General features: G+C 38.4%; 1 long non-coding RNA gene across 1 annotated transcript in view; it reads right to left on the reverse strand.

The window, feature by feature from the left end:
• Positions 1 to 9,075: 9,075 nt before the first annotated feature.
• The window catches only part of LOC138806288 (uncharacterized), a 31,298-nt gene continuing 17,525 nt past the window's right edge, over positions 9,076 to 22,848 (reverse strand). The window contains exons 2-5 of the long non-coding RNA XR_011365766.1: positions 18,824 to 18,975; positions 14,756 to 14,840; positions 9,846 to 10,003; positions 9,076 to 9,299 (exon numbers count right to left, since the gene is read on the reverse strand). This is a non-coding gene — a long non-coding RNA (uncharacterized lncRNA). The remainder of the gene's footprint in view (positions 9,300 to 9,845; positions 10,004 to 14,755; positions 14,841 to 18,823; positions 18,976 to 22,848) is intronic.

Below are 22,848 nucleotides of genomic sequence, written 5' to 3' on the forward strand. Positions count from 1 at the left end.
GCCTTGAGCTGAAGAGCTAAGGGACAGTGCCCAGGCCCAGACTTTAGACCCAATGACCGACCAAAAAAAAAAAAAAAAGAAGAAAGAAATAAAAGAAAATATCTTTTCATTTATCATTATTAGAGAATGATTCATTTATAAACTGATATTTGAGGTTTTTTTTAAAACTGAAGAAAGTGAGGGAATAGTACACTAGGCACTGGGCCATCATGTCCAAAGGTCTACAGAATGGCAAAGACACTAGTGTGGCTGAAGAGAAAGAATAGGGTAGAAAATACCAAGAAATGAGGTCAGTGAGACCAGGGTGCCAGATCATACAGACTCTTGTAGAACCTTCTCAATCAATGTGACCACCTCTCCCTTACTCTGGCTAGTGTATAGGAAAGCTTTCTATTTCCCTAGGGATCTCACAGTCCCCTCAGATCAGCAGGGTGGATTCAAAGTCTGTGTGCTTCTACTTATGCTCCCACAATGTTCACATGCTAAAATCCGACTCCAAGGGGATGGCATTGAGAGGAGGAGGTATTTGGGAGATGATTAGGTCATGGGTGGAGCTCCCATGAATGAGTTGAGTGTTCTTATAAAAGAGACTTGGGGGCTGGGAATGTGGCTTAGTAATAGAGAGCTTGCCTAGCATGCCTGAAGCCCTGAGTTCAATTCCTCAGTACCACATAAACAGAAAAAGCTGGGAATGGAGCTGTGGCTCATGTGGTAGAGGGCTAGCCTTGAGCAAATGAAGCTCAGGGATAGTGCCCAGGCCCTGAGTTCAAGCCCCAGGACTGGCAAAAAAAAAAAGAGAGAGAGAGAGAGAGAGATACCTGGGAATGATCTCTCTCTCCTTTTACCATGTGAGTCCACAGTGAGAAGACACCATCTTTGAGCCAAGAAAGGGACCAGGAACTTTGATAATAGACTTCCAAATCTCAAAGTCTGTGAGAAATACATTTTTGCTATTTTAAGCTATCCAGTTTTTTAGTATTTTGTTACTGAAGCCCACATAGACTAAAGGCATGAAGGAATCATACATTTTCAGAGTGTCAGCTTGCTGTTAACTGATACCTTTGACTTTTATTTTTGAGCACGGTAAATGGGAAGAAGACTATACTGTAACATATTTTCACTATCAGATGGAAAAATATGTAATATATAATTTAAGTTCAATTTGCTTGGGCTACCTTGTTACAGTTTTGAAACTTAGAACCCAGAAGCTAATAATTTATACATAATATACATAAACAAATACATGGCCAAACTCTTTCTAACAGTTTTTAATGGATTTACCACTGTTGAGAAATGAAAATTACTGAGAGAAAAATTAAGGTTAATTCAAATGTCTTTAATGATGGATCAGATCAAAGTTTAATAGGTAATCGTGAGGACTATGACAAACCTGAGAACACCTGCCCTCCCACAGACATATTCTAATTTTGCTTCCTAGACAGACATTTCAGCACTTGAGCCTTGCTTCCAGATTTGCTTTGCATTTGTTATTTTTATACTTTATGCACCAGCTGGCCTAGGCTGTGATCCTAGGGATGACAGGCATGTACCTCTGCACCCAGCCATGTGCTTCACTCATGGCTAGCATAACATCTATGTGCCACCATGCCCAGCCATTGGTTGAAATGGAATCTCACAAACTTAGGCGTGGGCTCATCTGAAAATGTGATCCCCTGATCTCCACCTCACAAGTAATTGGGATGAAGGACTTAAGCTACCCACCCAGCTTCAAATATTTCTTTTTTATTGTGAAAATGCCGTTCAGAGAGGTTACCATTACATGAACAAGGTAATGAGTACATTTCCTATCAAGCATTGTTGCCTCCTCCTTTGTTTCCCCTTCCCATCCCTTCCCATCTCCTCCCCAACCCCCATCCCCCCCATGCCAAACTTGTTTTTAATAATATTATTTGTGCTAATTATAGCTGCTGTTGACCAAATGTATCTATGGGGCACAATTCTGTGTTCTCTGCAACGACCTCTGTCAAAGCTTCATCTGGAAGCACATTATATTTCACTTCTAGCTCAGTTGTTCTAAACATACCATGAAAACACCATACTTTTTTTGGTTCTGTGTGCAGGACATTAGAGACAATAAGATCACAATGGGAATCTTAGTCTCTGGCAAAATCTGCAATTATGACACAAATAGGAGTAGAATGCTATTATATGCCTCTGGAATATTACCTACACACATACTCATGTTAATCAAGTGACTGATGATGAAGGTAATTAGAAACTATTATTAACTGATTGCTACATATTACACATTAAATGATTACTATCCCCACATTTAATAAATAGTTAATAATTGATATAGGTGAGAATGGCTGGGGAATGGACTGTCATACTTGTAATCCTAGTTTCTGAGGAGTCAGGGATCAGGAGATTCTAAGTTTGAAGCCAGCCCAGGAATAGCCCTACCTCAACAAATGAACTGACTGAATACAGTAGTACACACCTATAATTCCAGCGAGGCAAGAGGCAGAGGTAGGAGGAATGTAGTCCAAAGCCAAACACTGCAAAAAATGTGAGACCTTATTTGAAAAAGAACTATAGAAAAAAAAAAAAAAAAAGCATTGTAATGTGGTTCCGGTGGTAGAAGGCCAGACTGTAAGCACAAAGCCCTGAGTTCAAACTCTAGTACTGCCAAGAAAAGTACACACACACACACACACACACACACACACACACACACACACACATACACACACACAAATACATATACACATACACATACATAGGAGTTGGTGAATAAGTCACAATTCATCTGACTTATATGATGAAAATATATACTATATTACATAGATAATTCATTACTTTCTATAGAGTAACCAATTTGGGCATGTGTGTGTGTTGAGAAATATATATACATCTACATATAGAGAGAGGATAAATATATACATATACAGAGTATACATAAATACACACATACTCACACACAGAGGCAGTGAGACACAGACAGAGGCAGAGAGGGATAATATAACACAATTTCCAAGTAAATTAATCTTCTAATCTGTGTTTGAACTAACAACTTATTGATTGTGGTAGTTTTATGCATAGCATATTCAGTTATTATTATCACTTACAATCTCTCATAATGTTTGAAAAATCATTAGAATCACTATTATTTGAAATTAAGCAATATTTTAAAAAGTAAGTTCTGCACTAACATGCACTACCCTTTTATCTCTTTTACTCCATTTAGTCACTCAGCCTATGGGACAGTGTTGTGCATACATAAGGCGGTCTTCCCCATACATTAGTCCAGTCTGGAAATTCCCTTACAGTAGTTCTAGGCACTTTTTTTATTTTTTTATTTTAATTTTATTGTCAAGGTGATATACAGAGAAGTTACAGTTATATAAATAAGGTAGTGATTACATGTCCATTGGGGGGAGGTATGCATTAATCATTTTATTTTATTTTACTAAGGTTGAAATTTTTATTATATATTTTTTATTGTAAAGATACTGAACAGAGGGGTTATGGTTACATGAGCAAGGTAATGAGTTCATTTTCTATTAACCATTGTTATCCTCTCCTTTGTTTTTTCCCTACCATCCCTTTCTTCCCCACCTCCCCAACTCCCCCTTCCCCCCCACAAAAGTTGTAAAGTTTGTTTTCAACATAGTGTCTTGTACATCTTGTTGTTATAATGGGTCATCCTGTAACCTTATTTCAGCACTTTGTTATTTTCCCTTCCCCTCCCCAAATTAGAAAAATGAATATACAAGATTCAGGACACCAGAATCTAATACAGTGACAACAGGGGTTATACCATAAGGGAAGATCATACAAAAGAAACAAAAAAAATCACATAGTACATTATAAGTACATTAAAAAGAAAAGCAAGAAAGATAAAGTCTCTTGTGATGTACAGAGGGGTTACAGTTACATAAGTAAGGTAATAAGTACATTTCTTGTCTAACTTGTTACTCCCTCCCTCATTTTTCTCCCTCTTTCCCCTTTCCTCCCCTCTGCAAGTTGTATAGATCATTTCCAATATATTGTCTTGTGCGTATCACTGCTGCATAGGTTCCCACTTTGTCCTTTGTCTCACCATTTTGTTGTTCCTCTTCCCTTCCCTAGTTCAGATAAACGTATATACGATACCCAGAGTACCAAAACAAAACCCTGTGAGAACAGAGGATAAACTATAGGGGGGAAAATATAAAGGAAAAAGAAATCACTTAGTACATTGAGAACACAACAACAACAACAAAGAAAAACCTCTGGTGTCCACGTCTTAGAGTTCAGTTCACTTAGCATCCCTAGGCACTTCTTAATCCAGTACAATTAGCAATTGACCTTCAACCCTCTTGACACTGATTTCTATGAATCTCTAACAAGGAAAGAGGAAATTTAGATTGGTCACTTCCATCTAACCATTTGAACCCTACATATACTACCCTCTCTACCTCCTCCATTGTTCATGCTATCCTTCCTCATAAAAGGGTAAAATGTAATCTATGATTTAGCTAGCTTAATTGAGAGAAGTGGTTTAAAGAAATACTTTGTAATATAAATGCCACCAGAAAACCCACTCCTAGTATCTAATCTAAAAAGATTACAATATGATCACAGTTGTGGGATTGGAAGTATTACCTTTTGTTGAGTAATCCTTGAAGATGATTTGGATTTTAACTATATTGTTTTCTCAAAAGCATAATAACTTAAGAATAAAACACTTTTTTCTCTCTTTTTCTTTTCTAAATATCAAGCAAGCCCCTGTAGCTTGACTCCTTCCCTTGTGTATCTTCCACTTACTCTGATTTTTATCTCCAGATCCTTAATTCTCACCTTCCATCTAAAAATAGAATTTCTAATAAGAACCACTGCAAATAATACGCTGTGGCTGTGAAGACTGCTAACCTATTCTAGAGAAGTGAGGCCTTGTTAAGAGAGACTTTTATAATGGCTTTGTCCTTGTCTGTGAGTGTCTATATTATTTTGCCAAGTTACCTGATAATTAACACAGATCTGACCAATTAGGTTAACATTTGTGTCGCTTGATGCTTTCTCTGAATCCTGACTTTTCTGTTTAGTGCAAATTAAAGCCTACTAATTAAATAATTCTGAATGCCAATAGATAAGGCATGGCAAGAATTGATTCAAAAAACACTATATTCAGTGGATTTCTTAATTGATATGAACTCACAATGATAGGAGGGACATCAAATCTGGCTATGCATATGATAAAAAGATTACTAGGTTAGAATTTATAGAATTGCCATCAAACTAAGGACCACACTAGTACTCAAGGTGCCCTGATCCTGTGGTCACTTCCTAAGTGATGTAAATGCATTATAAACTAGACAGAGTTCGGAGGTAACTGGGTAATAGCTTTTCTCTGAGTACATTCTACATGCTTTGCATTCTCAGGATCAGATGTCACATAACAGGGAGAACTAGAATATAAACTATAACACCAGCATGAGGAACTAGTTGAAGTTTTGATTAAAACCCATTTGATGTGTCTTATATTTCCTAAGTTGAATAGGTAAAGGGAATTTATAACCTAAAAATACTTCCATGTTTTCTTATATTTATTATTTTTAATATTATAATTATCTCCCCAATTTACTCTCTATTGGCTTTTTCTATAACCTATTAGTTCATTGCTCTAATTCTAGTCTTTTCTTCTATCTTATCCAGCTCAGTTCTAATCATGTTGTTTCCATGCTTAAAACATTGCATGAGCTCCTTACTACAAACAGAATATTTTTTAATAAATTCAAGACTCTTTAAAATTGGCCTCAATTTTTCCAAAATTGTTTCCTACTATACTTTTATATATACCTTTATGTAGACGATTTAGTCTTTCCAGAACATGCCTTGATCTCTTTCCATTTCTCTTCTTTTGAAACTGTATTAGCCTATAATAGTAATAAATGATAATAGTAGCCACCATCTAATGAGCCTTTACTACCTCCACATAATTTTCTAATCACTTTACATAAATTATATCATTTTATCCTTGTAATAACCTTAATAAAGTATTATCATGTCCCCTTTTTATGGATGAGACTTGGAAACATTAAGAACTTGCTTGTGAGTGCCTCTACCATATTAAGTGGTAGAACAGGCCTTAAATCCAGGCCTCTGAATCATATGCTCATTCCCTGCACCACTTCCTGCCTCAAGTTATTCTATTCCAAATGTCCTCACCACTTACCACATACACACACACACACACACACACACACACACACACACACACACACACACACACCACCACCACCACCACCACCACCACCACCACCACCACCACCACCACCACCACCACCACCACCACCACCACCACCACCATTCACCAAGGCTCACCTCAAATGCTCCCATTGTTGAATAAAATCTTTCCCTGTCCAATCTTTTTCTCTTATTAGCCTATAATAGCAATAAATGATCATGATATTAGCCACCATCTCATGAGTCTCCTTCTCCTTCAAAGCTCCAGAATATATCCTTTCTGCCTAAGAACTTGGCATGTCCCAGGTTTCAACACCTCATGATCTCAAAGTAAGATAACTTATTCTTTAATATTAAAATTATGGAGCTGGGAAGGTAGCTCAGTGGTAGAGTGCTTGCCTTGCATACATGAGGCCCACATAAGCAGAAAAGGCTGAAAGTGATGCTGTGGCTCAAGTGGTAGAGCACTAGCCTTGAGCTGAAGAGCTGAGGGGCAGGCCCAGGCCCAGAGTTCAGGCCCCACGATCAATAAAAAAATAAATAAATAAAAATTATATATATATATATTTAAATTACAGTGACTCTGAATCCTGTTGCAAGGACCATAAGAAGTCTATTTTTTAACCAGGTTTCCTCCCAGAATTCCATATGAAATATTCACTTGCTCCTAAATTGCTCCGGTTGCCCCCTCATCACCAATGTTCTTAAATAAGTTCTTCCAAGAGATCAGGGGCCTTCTGGAAGGTTTTACCATCCTGTACTGATTTGTTTCAGGGTCAGGAATCAGTCCATCTTATTGACCCTCACTCCCTCAAAAGCACCATCAGAAAAGCCTTTTGATTGCAAAAAGCTTACATGGTTACACTTACTTGTGCAATGAATACCAAGACTGAGATTTAGTTATGCTTGGAGGAGGGAAACCAAGAGAAATTCTACAGAATTCTGGGATCTGGTTTAAGGGGAAGTCTTTCAAGGTAGAGTGCCAAATGAGATTCAACACTGTCCATGACATAATAGTTTAGGACTGGTGATGACAGCAACATTTCTGTCTTAAAGTATGTTGTGATAAGTGAACTATAGCCTGATAAGTGGCCGGTTGCCTAGGTGATGAATACATGATGAGGTGACCAAACCATTTGCCCAGATACACTCATATGCAATAATGGATAAAGTCATGTAGTATTTACTGGGTTAGTCACCAGGACATTGAAGACTATCTTAGAACTAACAGGTCGTATTAGCAGATTGTCTAAGTTCTCTCTCAGTACAGAAGACAATGAAAAGAATGCAGGGATGGGAACTGAAGACTAAAGGACAAGCCAGACCAAGGGGATCCATCCAATTGACCATGTACTGTCAATTTTAGAATATCAAACCCAGTTATCATCATTTGTGATCGGTGAAACTTTTCCTGTTTGAAGTTCTTTCATAGCATTTTCCAAAGATGTCTCAAGGCTCCATTCATGTATATGTATAAACTTTCTACAGCCAGCAAATAAGATCAGCATGGTCTTACCCACTTCCTGAGTGATGTCCTTCCACCACTGGCCTTACATGTGTCCTCAACACTATGACTTTTAAACAGACTCACTGAAGCATCTCTAATATCCTTATTTACCTTACCACTTACTTACCTCACTACTGGTACTACTGCTGCTTTGGATCAAAGAGCCATCTTTACGCTCAGATTTTCAAAAGCCACCTGCACCACCACTCAGATTTGAAAGGCCTAGTCTCACGATGATCAGTGTGTTATTTCACCTGGTGACATATTAATTGTCTCCCAAAAGAGTTTGGGAGAACCTGTTTCTGGAAGGATTTCCTTTGCTTCTCTACAGTTGTAGTTCAACATAGTTTTAAGTTTTTATTTCCCACTGTCATGTGCACCTGCACCTACACACACACACACACACACACACACACACACACACCAGGAGCTATCTGAAGTCACCTAAATGAAACCCTTTCACAGAGCAACTTAAATAGGCACTACCATTGATCTGATCCTCCCAACAGAGGGAGGGGAGGAAGTGGAAGGGGAGGTGGCAGAAAAGGGAATCTCAGCCTCCAACCCAGAGGCAATCTACTCAGGGACTGTCCACAGACCTCCACACATTAACTCAGACAGAGCCTCATGGTGCAGGGTGTAATGAAGGCTGCCGAAGTAATAGAAATGTACTTACCACTGTCAAAACTAATCTGTTAATAGGAAAGTTTGTGGCAGGCTTTGGGAAGCTCATATCTGTGAGAAAACTGATTTCCTATTTAGAGAAAATGGAGCTGTTATTCTTAAGCAGAGAGATGCCTATTGTGTGGGTAATTACGAGGAGGCCCGGCTGACCTGGCAATGAGGTAGTGTGGCTAAATACCTGAAGGCAAGGAGAGCCCCATCTGTCAGCCTGTAATGATTGTGCTATTTGGAGGCAGAAAGGTTTGTCTGGAGCAGCTGGTTTCTCTCCAAGTGACCTTTTAGCATTTCTGCTTTTGCCGTCTGACAGATGTGTCAACTCAATAATTTCAAAAGCCCCTGAGTAAATAACCAATTGTGAGCAAGGATGACCCAAAGCGATGACAAAATGGCAGCACGCGGCACATTATGGAGCATAATACCAAGGGACAGAACCCAGAACATTATCAGAAAGGGAAAAACAGTTTAGTCTTTATTTTGGACTAAATGTCCTTCTTACCCACACGTCAGTCGTTCTGGAAGCGGAGAAAGCAGGGGAGATGTGGTAGGAAGGGAAGGGCATTGTGGTGGCGCCTGAGCCCTTGGAAGCCTGCATTAAGCCCCAGGACCCAGGTGGCGTCTGGGTGCAGGAAATGGGCTCCTATGCGCTCACTCCTGTACAGCCAGAACTGAAGGCCAGGATAATTGGCATTGTGAAGGATGGGGCTGCGGGGCCACAGCCACCATCGGAGCAAATCTGATGGACTTGAACGGCTTGCAGAGTCTGCACACGCAGATCAGGCAGGTGCAGCACAGCCGGCCGCTGCGCCAGAGAACCAGGGCACCTGGGCTCAGAGCCCAACCCAAGAGCCTTCTGAGCAGCAGAAGGCCAGCTTAGAGGACCAGTGTAGTCTGTGATTCCTCTGGGCACCTACAAAGCACCCTGGAATGGAAATCTGGTTTATTGAGCCTGTATTTCCTCCAGGCCTTTAAACGCTTAACAGCTCTGAAAGAAAACGGCATAGCATCAAACCAAAGTGAGAAGATCTCCACCCAGCCTCTGAGCTCTCTAGGGGTCCCCTATATTCACAGGAACAGCTTCTGGAATGGCTATTTTGAAGACCCAGCTGTCTAAAGTCTCTTTGCATTTTTCAACATTAAGTTGTTAGGATTTTTTCACCTCTATATTTTTAAACAAGTCACACACATTTAAGCTGAATATTAACCTTCAAAGGCAGCTTCCCATACCTAATGCCAGTCTTGCCAGGAACAAACCATGACTGTGACAGAGGTAGGGTTAAGCACAGGAGTGGTTGCTGGAACCCACACATACCGGTTGGCAATTATCAATGTCAAATTGTCAGGAATTTTGCAAACTGGGTTTTAAACCACTGGTGGCTTTGGAATTAGTCACACACCAGGAAAGTTGGCAAACACTGTGAGTCTGGGGTTTTCTCCCACCTTGCAGAGCCTGTGGTTACACACTTACCAGCACACAGCGGCACACAGGAGTCTGAGCACTGGAGATAGCACTTGCATTTGGCCATAAGATCGGCTTCCTCTCCCTTTTCCAAATTTATACTGCAGATCTTACACTCCATTTTCAGCAAAATTGACGTTGTTCAACAGCCTAAAGAATTTGTTTGTCTATAAAACATTTGAGAATATTTAAGGATGATGGCTATAATTCTTCAAAATAAAAATTACCTACTCCTTAGAATAAAAATGCTTCAAAATAATGCACGAAGGTCCCATCTTGGGCCTAATTTCTATCATTTTAGGCTGATTTCTTTTCAAAATAAAACTTCTGGTTAATCCTGCATAATCATGTCAGATAAAATGCCCAGAATACACCATACTCATTCCTGACATCAGAACTCCATTTACTTGTTGCTTCCTGTTATCTCTACCAAACCAAAGGGTTCTTCAAAGTTTGACTCTTCTCTCACAGATCTGGTTTATGATTTATCTCCCTGTTGCTGTTACCTCTATAGCATTTTGTATTTCTGCCTCTCACTTTGGCTCTTATTCATGAAATATTCCACCTTGTAGTTTTGCTCTGTTCTTTTCTGTGTGTATGCTTTGTCTACTCAAAATAGAGAACTACTTTGTTCTTGGAGAGCAAAGACTAGAATACAAAAGAAAGTATTTATCTTCTTATATCTTCCATGGCACTATTTGAACACATAACAAATACTTACAATTGTGGTTTCAATTCTCTAAAAATAGCATATCTGGGAGAGTGTTAACTAAATGTTAACACCCAGGCTACAGATCTCTGATCCTCAGTGTTCATTACATTGTCTACAAATGGACCTACTTCATTGCTACCAGTTTAGAATAGATGGGTAATTTTAATATACAATGATGTTTGAGAACCATGAGTTAAAGGATATATAGATGAATGGAGAAAGGTATGCAATAAAACTAAATCATTTTTACCAAGGTAGACTCGGCTAACTAAAATATACCATTGTAGCCTTAGCTTTCTCTATTTGACACACTATTTTATGTCCTTCCATTTAGATTCTTCTGGCCCCACCAACTTTGCTGAGGAAATTTTCTAGACCTCAGATTATATGGGACTAAAGTAAGAGTAAGTTGTGTTTTAGAGCTCTGTTTTTAGTAAGACAAAGAAATAAAACATCCTTGCTTGAAAAGATGGTAAAGGAAAAAAGACAGAACAATTGACTGTTGTTTGTTTCCATTTCTTCTCCATGAAGGAGAGTGATATTGGGACTGTAGAAGATTGAACACGAATCTTAGTAGGGGAGATAGTGAGAGAGTGTCTAGCAACTTTAAAATGTGTTCAAGTCCAGATGCATTACATCTAAAACAATTAAAACAATTTGCAGCTGTTATTGCAGCTGCTAGTGTCTTGGAGGGAAAAAAATCAGAGGGAATGGGAAAAATGCCAGAAGATCAGAACTAGGCAAATGCTTCAAATTTCATAAAGTGGGGGCGAGGTTTGTAATCTAAAGCCAGATGAGTTTGACTTTCAGACTTAGCAATATTCTAAAGTGTATCCTTAAACTGATTATTTGTATGAAATTAAAGAAAAAGGTACACTTCAAAGCCAGCATGAAGGTACCAAAAATAATTTGTGACAAACTTCCATGAATTATTAGAAAGAAAGTAGAGAGAAATAACATTACAGTTAAAGCTCATTCAAATATCAGTCAGGATTGATTTCAAGGGACAGGACAAACAACCAATGTGTTGAGTTCCTGGCTATATGTACTATAAGAGACCTGGGGGATAAAATGCCCCACAAGATAGGTATTATATCACCTTCTAGGAGATTTGAAGCTAGTGGTGAAGATAGAGAAGAACATAAGGTCAGTCTTCATGGGATTAAATGTGCATGTAATAGAGAAAGATGAAAGGCAGCTTTAGATGAGGGCATCTCAGTAACAGTCTGAAAGGCAAAGACATACAAGCCAGGCCAAAGGAGCAAGGGTCAGGAATAGAGAACAGATCAGAGAAAATAGGAGGTGAATAAATTCAGGCAGACAGAGGGTAAGGTGATGAAGAGAGTTGCTAGTAATTCAGGAAGACAGAGCAGACTTTCAAAGTAGGAAGCAAGGAATGAGGAGGGAAAAAAAAGCAGGAGAAATGGGCAAAGACCAGATCTGAGTAGCGTGTTTAAAAATTTGGACTTTCTTCTGAAAGTAATGGAGAAACTTTGGAGGATTTTAAGGCAGACAATGCACGTGGATTTCACCAAACTGTTTGGCAGTTTCTTGTAGTATTATTGTAGAGAAGCATTGGCTGCAGAGCATGGGTGCAGGGGATTTAAAACTGTTTGGAAAATTGTCCCATGAAATGCCCATTTATAAACTTGTTATCAAGTAGGAAGAATAATATTTGGCATTTCTCTGGGCCTTCTCCTTGATTCTATTTTCTTCAATGTATTTATCAAAAACTGGGGCAAAGCATTCTTACAGATGATACAAAGCTAGAAAAGCAATGCATTGTTCAGCATGATCAAGGTTAGGAAAGCTTCCAACACACTGGGAGAGTTTAAGAAAACAACATAAAATTTGAGCTCATATTTACATTTTAAAAAGAATGCCTTATCAAAGGATCAAATGAGGAATCCTACTTTCTAACAATTAATGTAAAAATATAAATTCAAACATCATTACTTATTATGTTAGAGAGCCATATGACCTCCTTGCTAGGATTAAATAAAGCAGGCCTGCTGGTAATACCTTTGACCTCACTGTGTTCGGTTCAAGCTGGGCAACAGTCCCACTACCTGTCACTTCCCTACACGTAGAGAAGTATGCTCAGTTCTAGGTTCATACACCCTATGTTAAGGTTTGCAGAACTAGAAGCTACATGTTATTTTTTTAATCATTAGAACATATAACCAAAAAGAATAGAAGCCTTTAAAACTCTCAAAAGCCTAACTGCAGAGGAATTGAATGGTATCATCATACTACATAAGGAGGACATTTTTAGAAAATAAATGAATTAGGAAGTTGTATGGATTGGCTAATTGGCCATAACAAGGCCTAGGGTGACAGTGAATTAGAATTTGTATATGGAAATCTGTAGATTTTTGTAGTTCAAGATTTTGCACCATGAAGATGTTTGCTAAAGATGAACATTTTTTGCAATGGGCCCAATACATTGGAAATGCTCATATCATTTGTGGCAGATATTTGAGAAAAAAAGTTTTTACATAGAAAAATGGAATTTTACCATTTCATATTTTCTTACAGAATTCATCAGAGTCATGCCTGGTTCTGTGTCAGTGAAGAGCTAATGACTTTAACCCAAGCCAGCGTTGCCACTTACTCATTCTTGCCTTCCTTTCTCTTCCTCCTCCTCCACTTGCTTCTTTCTTCTTCTGTGCCAGTACTGGGGCTTGAACTCAGAGCCTCCTGTTCTTGCTTAGCTTTTTTACTCAAAGCTGGTGCTCTAACTCTTGAGTCACACTTCAACTTCCAGGTTTTTACTGGTTAATTGGCTATGAGGGTCTGCCCAGATTATCTTTGAACCCTGAATGTCAGATCTTAGCTTCTTGAGTCGTTAGAATTACAGGCATGAACCACCGGTACCTGGATCATCCTTGCCCTCTTAATTCACTATTTAAACTTCTGGTAATTGATCGTTCTTTCATTGACCATTCTTCTAAAGGATCACCTTTAGAAGGATCACAGGTCTTCATGACTTTTTACATTTTCCTACAAATTCTGATGCCTCTACTATGGCAGATGTTGTGACATAAGTAACCAAAGATCATGATGTCAAATCTTTTTGTATGCCGTCCTTCTGAGGACTTGTGATGCAGTACCCAGCTGTCCTTTTCTGTCTGTAAGCATGAGCTATGCCTTTCTCCACTTGACATGGTCCTTGCCATTCTATCATAAACTTCTGAGGAAAGAAATCTAAGAGTGGCTCATCTCTAAAAGTCCATTCACCTCTCCACTCTCACATGAAAGACAAGTTCAAGCACAGCCATGAGTATCTTCAAACATTTGTCAGGACCATCTCTATCCTATGCTCCTTCTATAGTCTGTTGCCTCCGTGGGTCTGCTCTCAAAACCAAATGCTACTCACGAACTTTACGTTTGTTTCTGAGGATGATTTCCCCATGCCTGTGACTTGGGGATTTTTATTGAGTTATAGACTACAGTTTTCCACCACTGCTTTTAACCAGTTTGAATGAATGGGCTTGGTGTGGCCCCTGGCCTCTTTCTCTCCTCCTTGCGTCCTTGCTTGTATTCCATGTCCTTCTAAGGAAGTTTACTGAATAATCCTGCATCTGGTTGACTCACTGCTATGATCTGTCATACTGTTTTGCTTAGAGAAAATAACAAAACCAGCCCAAACTCAAGTAACAACTGATAATTCTTTACCATCATTACAATACTCTGCAACCCCTCTTATCCTTGAAATTATAATTTTCAACTCTTCATGACACAAACACGTGCAGGCAATACAGGGATTTCATTATTTCATTTAAAATAAAGGAATATAGATTGTTTCTCGTTGTTCTTTTCCTATTACTCCTCAGTCTTTTGCAATCTGGGTTTCTGTGATGACTGTTCCACTAAACTGGATTTCACAATGGTCAGAATATCCTACTGGTTGACAAATACAATAGATATGTTCCGGCTCAATTATTACTTTATCTCCCTGGACACTTGACATTGTTGACCATTCCCTTCTTTTTTTAATTCTCTTCTGCCTTAAGCACAAAGATTTTTCTCATGACTGACTGACTCTTCTTTTTAACTTTCCTTGTCTCTCTCCACCAGCCACTTAAAAATGTGATCCTTACGAAGATTTGACTCTCAAAGCTTTGTTTATCTCCCTCCTCAATCTCTCCCTTGAGTAATCTCATCTACACACACATCTCGAGTCACACAGATGAGGGCATCTGACCTCCAGGCTTCCATCGCTGCTGGAACGTGCTCTCAGGTTAGACCACTCAGCAAACTCACTTCGGCATTTTCCTTGTTCTCAATCCCTAAAAAAATTAAGAAGAGAAAGTTGTGGGTGCTTTTGGTTCTTCTGTTTGTTTGCTTGATTTTTGCAGTAGTAATGATTGATCCTAGAGCTTCGCACTTAAGAGGCAAATGCTTTTTGCTTTGAGTTATGCTCCCAACCCTTTCATTTTTATTTTGAGTCAAGTGTTCAATACCTTTAAACTAGGTTGGGTTTTTGTTGTTGTTGTTGCTGTTGAGACAGAGACAGACAGACAGACAGACAGACAGACAGACAGACAGACAGAGACAGAGAGACAGAGAGAGAGTATCAAACTTAAACTCAAGGCCTAGTAGGCACTGTCCCTCAGCTTTTTCACTCAAGGCCAGCACTTTTTTTTGGTATGTTTTTTATTGTAAAAATGCTGTACAGAGGGGTTACAGTTACATGAGCAAGGTAATGAGTACATTTCCTATTGAGCATTGTTGTATTTGTTTTCCCCCTACCATCCTTTTCCTCCCATCTCCACAACTACCCCCCCCCCACAGAAGTTGTAAAGTTCGTTTTCAACAGTACTCTTATCACTTGAGTTACAACATCACTGTCAGCTTTTTGGTAGTTAATTGGACATAAGTTTTAAGGGCTTTCTTGCCCAGGTGGACCTTGAACCTCAATCCTAGATCTTAGCCTCCTGAATAGCTAGGATTACAGCATGGACCATAGGCTTGATTGAACTGCTCTTAAACTTGATGTCCATTGCTTCCACTTTCCAAGAAGCTGAGATTACAGGTGTGAACCATCATGTTTAACTATTAAAAGTAGAAACCCTCTCCTCAAAAAGGTACCAAATCATATTAGGTTTCTTTATATTTCTACCATTATTTTAAAATTTATTTTAAAATTAAATCATGGATGTGCAGTTACCCTAATTCAACCAGTACAAAATAGACACATGTATTGAAACATCACCGTAAGAATAGATAATTATATGTGAATTCAAATATAACAAAATGAAATTAGAGAATGGCTCTACTGATACTCAATGTCACTCCCAAAATTGTAATTTTTTTTCAATAAGTCTTACATTCTGAAGATAACTAAATTTCTCCTTCTGTCTTGGCAGGGTACCTGATAGGACATAATGTTTCAAGATTTTTTTTAAGTCTTTATAATTGTCCTGTTGCTTTTTCCATAAACACTGGTGAATTTGTCATTGGAGACAAATTCTTCTTTCAAAAGAGAGGCTAACTTCTTCACTGATAAGGTCAGAGTCCTTTCTCTGCTGTGAATCCTCAGATGCATGCTGCCACCACTAAAATAAAGTCATAAAACAGAAATCCCCAAACAACACTGCATGAGCCAAAGTGTCATGAACCCCAGCATATGTACAGAACACAAGCCTATTATTTCACACCTGGTGCTATGCCAGTGGAGAGTTGAGAAGCACAGAAATAAACAGTTATTTTGACAAAGCAGTATTATTGGTTGGCATTCAGCAAATTTTCCTAAAATTCTAACAACTTCCCTTTATTTAAAAAGATCCACCCACCTAACGTTCTTTCTTTATGTGAAATCTTATAATAGCAAATCTGTAATTATATTTCCTATTTTTATTTTTTCCAGGAAAAGGCTTCACTTCTGGCTCTATAAGAACTACACAGTGCATCTATCTCCATTAGCATTGTCACACAGGTTTTATAAAAATCATATTACAAAATGTGGGTCAGTGATCACTGAGTCATGTAATTTATCAAGACAATACCCAGATGCACTGTTTGACATTCGTTTTGCAGGGATGCAATCTACTGGTATAAACAACTTTGCAACGCTTTCCATTCTTCAAAAGCAAAGGCCATTTATGACTGGGGGGAAAAAAATCAATATCCCGAGTTCCACTATCAAATATTTAATGTCCCCATGTTTTATAAGATAATATATCAGTGAATGCTGACAGGACACCTCCATTCAACAATACATCATCTTGTTAGCATGACACTCAAATGATGTGTCCAAACTCAGACTTTTAGAACCGAAAAGGACTTTGTCTCTCAGCCCAACACCCTGATTTTACTAAGAGGACACTGAAGTACATAGAACAAATACATTACTGAAGTGCAAGTAACTTGACAAACAGTTGGGAATGAAGTCTAGAACTAAAGTTTCCCTGATCATGAATTCCATAAATACCAAGTTAGGCTCCATTATGGTTTGAATATAAAATGCCCACCATCAGCCCATATGCTAAAACTTAAGAGTCCCATCTGTTAGCACTATTTTTGGACATTCTGGAAACTTTAAGAGATGGAGCCTAAATAGAGGAAGTAGGTCACTGGGGGTGAGTCCTCACAGGTATCTTTTCCCCAACCCCTTTGCATTTCTCTCTGTCTCTGTCTCCCTGTGTCTCTCTGCTCCTCTCTGTGTTTCTCTCCTCTCCCTCTCCCTTTCTCTCTTCTCCCCCTCCCCCCTCTCATATCCAGGTCAGCCATGAGGTAAGAAGTTCCTCTGCCACACTCTTCTATTTCCATGATGTTCAAGCACATAGGGCCACGTGACCATAAACTGAGCTCTCAGTATGAGCAAAAATAAATCCTTAATCCCTTAAGTTGTTCGTTGTCCAGTATTTTGTCAGAGTAATGGTAAAGTTTACATGAGCTCTTTTCAAATATCACATATTTCATTACATTTATTTTCTTTGATACAGATTTTAGAACAGATTGAATTTCCTAATGCTTGTATTGTATTAAATAGACATAGTACCTGCTCTTTTTGATGCACTGGAAATAACGCAAATGTGTACTACCCTGTGTATAAGCAAAGGAAGACTTTCCAGAGCCCTGAGAGACCAGAGGCAAAAAATAATTCCTCTAATTTATCTCTTATAACTTCTTCTCACTGGTCCTACTCACTGGTATTCCTCCTCTGTTTCCCCTTAAAAATTGCTTCTCCCCTTGACTATTTTCTCTTATGGCACTATAACCCAGTCCTCTTTGTGATTTCATTGCTTACCAATCTTGGCTATGAACTACTTGGATTATTCCAAATATGTCTCTCCTGAGTCCTCATCTTCTGTCACAATTTGGTCATTGCATCTCTCCTGAATGTCTTATAGATTCCTTGAGCTTAACACATCTCTAAGTGATATCATCATCTATAATCCTTTATTGGAATCCGTAATGAAAGAAATAGTCACAGCTCCATTTTACTTGCCCTATGGAGAGTATGTCTTTCCAAGTACAGTGTAAAATACGATGACCTGTTGAGTATATAATAAATATTTATCAAGTAAATCAATAATACCATTGCCTGTGTTGCTCAAAATCCAGAGTTGCTTTAGACGACATATTTGGTATACAATTGTATTTAACAAGTACCATATATTTTATTTTCTTAAATCTCCCTCAAAATATCACCTTTGCTAGTTTCAATTACTTCTTACTGAAGCTATGTTCAGATCCTCCTGTTTCCAGGATAATCCTTCCAATTTAATCTTTTACATAGAATGTTTTAAAATCCAGTGTTTCTTCTGTAGCTTCTTACTTCTCAGGAGAATTATGGCATACAGTATTTATTGTGACCTTGCTCCTGACTACTTATTCATTTTTTCCCTTTTCCAGTTTTTCAAAATATACTCTGTCCACACTATTCTTACATTTTCTTTTTATGCAGTGTTCATTTTGCCCAAAATGCCCCTGATAAACTTTTACTTTGTTTTCAGTAAGGAGTTATCTTTTGATTTTTCTCAGGCAAACTCAGAGTTCTTTCTTAACAAACCCAATTGTACTACACAGGTATGTCTACTGTGGCACTCACTCCACTGAAAAATTTTTTTATTTTTTTTATTTATTTTTTTTTACTTTATTTTATTTTATTTGTGAACATACTGTACAGAGGGGTTATAATTACATGGGCAGGATAATGCATACATTTCTTACCAAGCATTGCAGCCTCCTCCTTTGTTTACCTTTCACATCCCTTCCCAGCCTCCCCCCAACCCCCCCACCCAATCCTCCCCCCTGCCCCACGCACCGATGACCAATGTTGTAAAGCTCATTTTCGACATGATAACTTGTACTTCTCATTGTTGCAACAGGTCCACATGTATCCTTAAACGACTTGTTTGTCCCCAATCTCCTCCACAAGTTATACTGACATCAAATATAGTGAAGGCAGGGGTTATACTGTGGGGGAGGGATATACAAAGCAACAAAGAAATAATCTTATAAATACGTTAGAAACACATGCATGAAAGAAAAAAACATTAAAATACATATCTAAGGGTTCATTTTCCTGACATCACATTATCTGACCTTTTCCACTTGACTCATACATATACTAGATATTGCAAATAAGGGAAACCATGGGACCTATGTTTCTTTGGGCCTGGCTTACTTCACTTAATATAATTTTTTCCAAGTTTTTCCATTTCCTAACAAATGGGGCAATGGCATTCTTTCTGATAGAGGCATAGAATTCCATTGTGTATATATACCACATTTTCTTGATCCATTCATCTACTGAGGGGCATCTGGGTTGGTTCCATATCTTAGCTATGGTAAATAATGCTGCAATAAACATAGTTGTGCTGTTAGCTTTAGTGTGGTCTTGTTTGTAAACATTTGGGTAAATGCCCAAAAGTGGGATTGCTGGGTCATAGGGGAGTTCTATGTGAAGTCTTTTGAGGAACCTCCATACTGCTTTCCAAAGTGGTTGAACAAGTTTACATTCCCACCAACAATGAAGTAAGGTTCCCTTCTGTCCACATCCCCTCCAGCATCTGTTGTTGTTAGAGTTCTTGATTTTTGACATTCTAACTGGGGTGAGGTGATATCTCAATGTTGTTTTGATTTGCATTTCTTTTATGGCTAAGGACGTTGAGCATTTCTTCATGTGTCTATTGGCCATCCTTCTTTCTTCTTCAGAGAAGTTTCTCTTTAAGTCTTTAGTCCACTTATTTATTGGGCAGTTGTTTCTTTGAGGATTTGTTGTTGGGGGATTTAATTTTTTGAATTCCAAGTATATTTTAGATATGAGACCCTTGTCCATTGTATGGCTAGTGAAGATCTTCTCCCAATCCGTGGGCTTTCTATTGATCTTGCTAGCTATGTCCTTTGCCAAGCAGAAGCTCTGCAACTTTATGCAATCCCATTTGTCCAACCTTTCTTTGATTTGTTGTGTTTCCGGGTCTCTATTAAGAAAATTTCGGCCTGAGCCAAGGAGACCTAGGGTTTCTCCTATTCCATCCTGTAATGTTTTCAGTGTCTGCTTTGACTTCGAGGTCTTTGATCCATTTGGAGTTGATTCTGGTGCAGGGTGATATATAAGGATCTAGCTTTAGTTTTCTACAAGTAGTTAACCAATTTTGCCAGCACCATTTACTGAAGAGGCTGTCTTTCTTCCATTCTATTGTTTTAGCTCCCTTATCGAAGATTAGATGGCTATAGGTCTGTAGGTTCATTTCTGGGTTTTCAATTCTATTCCATTGGTCCTGAGGTCTGTTCTTATGCCAATACCACGCTGTTTTGATTACTATGGCTTTATAGTAGACTTTGAAATTTGGAATTGATATTCCTCCAGCAGTGTTCTTTCCGTTGAGGAACATTTTTGCTATTCGGGGTCTTTTATTGTTCCATATGAATTTTTGGATTGCCTCTTCTATTTCCTTGAAGAATGAGGTTGGAATTTTGATAGGTATTGCGTTGAATTTGTAGATAGCCTTGGGAAGTATTACCATTTTCACGATGTTAATCTTTCCAATCCAGGAGCATGGGAGGTTTTTCCACTTTCTAATTTCTGTTTTGATTTCCTTTTTCAAGATTTTAAAGTTTTCATCATAGAGGTCCTTCACTTCTTTGGTTAAGTTAATTCCTAGGTATTTTATTTTTGTGGGGCTATTACAAATGGAGTTGCTTTCCTAATTTCAGCCACACTTTTCTCATTGTTGGCATACAGAAAAGCCATTGATTTTGGGGGGTTAATTTTATACCCTGCTACTTTGCCAAAGTTTTGAATCCACTGAAACTTTTTTGTCAGTATCTTCTCTCTCACAGCACAATGTGTTACTTAAGGATAGGAACTGATTCTATTCTGCTGTATATTCTCAGTGTTTAACAAGGTATTAACTAATGATAAATATTGAGTAATATTGCACCAGCTGATATAGAATCCTGAAGTCTCCTAAGTTTATCCCATCTGTGTTTTTAAATCAGACTTCACCTCATGATTTTTTGTTCACTTTAGTATTACCACAAGCAATGTATGCCTGTAAGGAAAGGCAATGATGTATGCCTCTCCCGTAGATAGGACACTAAATAAATAATGGGCAGAGAACCTATTGAAAAAGAGAATTGTGATACACGCTTCCATCTATCCATCCATTTGAAAAAGAGTGAGATTAGAGAGAAACAGAAAGGAGGGGAGGCAGAGAAAGCAAAACAGAAAAAGAAACAGAGAGAATAATAAAAAAAGACCTATATAATCTACTTGCCCTCATTTCTACCAAGGTGGTTTTATCATCGTTGGTCTGGTCCCTTTAATATTCTCCTTCACTACAGTTGTTTCAGAGAAGCAAAATCTATGGATAATCCATAAGAATTTTCAGCCTTCTATATTCTTCTCACCAAGTTATAAGTGGCTAAGGGAGGGCCTAACACATCCAATTGAACATAATGCACTCTATCTCTCCATGATTATCACCTTCAAGCAGCAAAACTTTCAGCTACCTGTGTCATCCAGCTCTTGATTCGTGACTGGAGGCACTTGTGGAACACAAGTGCACCTCAAAATGACTTACAAGAATAAGGCCTGTATCAGTGCTTCCATGCTGTAAAAACCAACCTCTATGCTTTGAGTACTGAGAGTTACAATTGGCAATATTTTTTTGTGATATAAATCCTTCAAGAGTAACCAGGATGCTATAGGTTCTAATCTTTTAAATATCCAGTCATGTAAACATGCCTGCAAAACACTCATTGTTTTTAAATTATCTTAAATTAGATTGTAGTCCAACTCCAAGCTGAAGAATATGAATTGCTGTCCATGTCCTACCCAGCTACTTAAGAGTTTTGAGAATTCATGTCAAGAACTGGAGGCTCTACACAGCCGTTTAGACCAGATGTGTGTACTCTGAATTTGTCATATGGTCAGATGACTTTCCCAGGCTGACCCCTCTGCTCTAGTCTTCTTAAAATACTGATATCCAGTGTGTAAAGTTGACCTCTAAACAACGTTGCAGTCACGCACCACAGTGAAGGTTGAAGTAAAGTCTAAAGTAGAGCATTCATTTGCCTATTTCCCATGGAGATTTTTCTAAAGATACCTTCCCTTTGAGTATACAGCTGTGCCATGCAGAAAGCTGGGTAGCCTCCCCAGCTGTAATTTCTGGAAGGCATTGGCTGTAATCCCACTCACTAATCAAATAATAATTATTATATTACTGGTCATAATTATTGGGTTACTCCTCTCTTTTAAACACAAATTCAGACCAAAAGTGAAAGCTCTGTTTCCTAATTATTTATCTCAATCATCCCTAAAAATAGGAAAATAATTAGGTAGAAAGGGAAATGAACTTTTGAAAAAGAACAATGATATTTTATAGTCCTCTAGCCAAATGTAAAACCTTCAAGAACTGTGTTCTGTGGCTTCCTAATGGGACCCAGAACTGACCCCTTCCCTATAGACTTCAGAGGGTATGGCTCTCAAGCTTCTCCCCTTTCCATGTTTGCTGCTTAGATACCTCGAGGGAGGAGCTGCTGAGTATGAATGAAGTTTGTTTTCCTTCATTAGAAATGTCAGTACTTCTCTTGAGAATGTCCTGTTTCCACCACATCTGCCTTAGAACTCTGGTCAGTTTTCTTTGCTGCTGAGGCATCAGCTTAGAAAATTTATCTAAACCCAAATGTCACAAACTCAAACACATGTTCCCCACATTTGAATACTTCTTAGAAAAAGCACCCCTGCCTGGCAGATAGAGATATATGCCCTAAGATGAATGAGTTCTATGGGCCAAAACTATCATCAAAACCCTCTAACCTGTTATTCCTCAGTGGCTAATT

The sequence above is a fragment of the Dipodomys merriami genome, unplaced genomic scaffold (assembly GCF_024711535.1).
Source record: "Dipodomys merriami isolate MVZ:Mamm:240054 unplaced genomic scaffold, mDipMer1.0.p SCAF_4, whole genome shotgun sequence".
NCBI lineage: Eukaryota > Metazoa > Chordata > Mammalia > Rodentia > Heteromyidae > Dipodomys > Dipodomys merriami.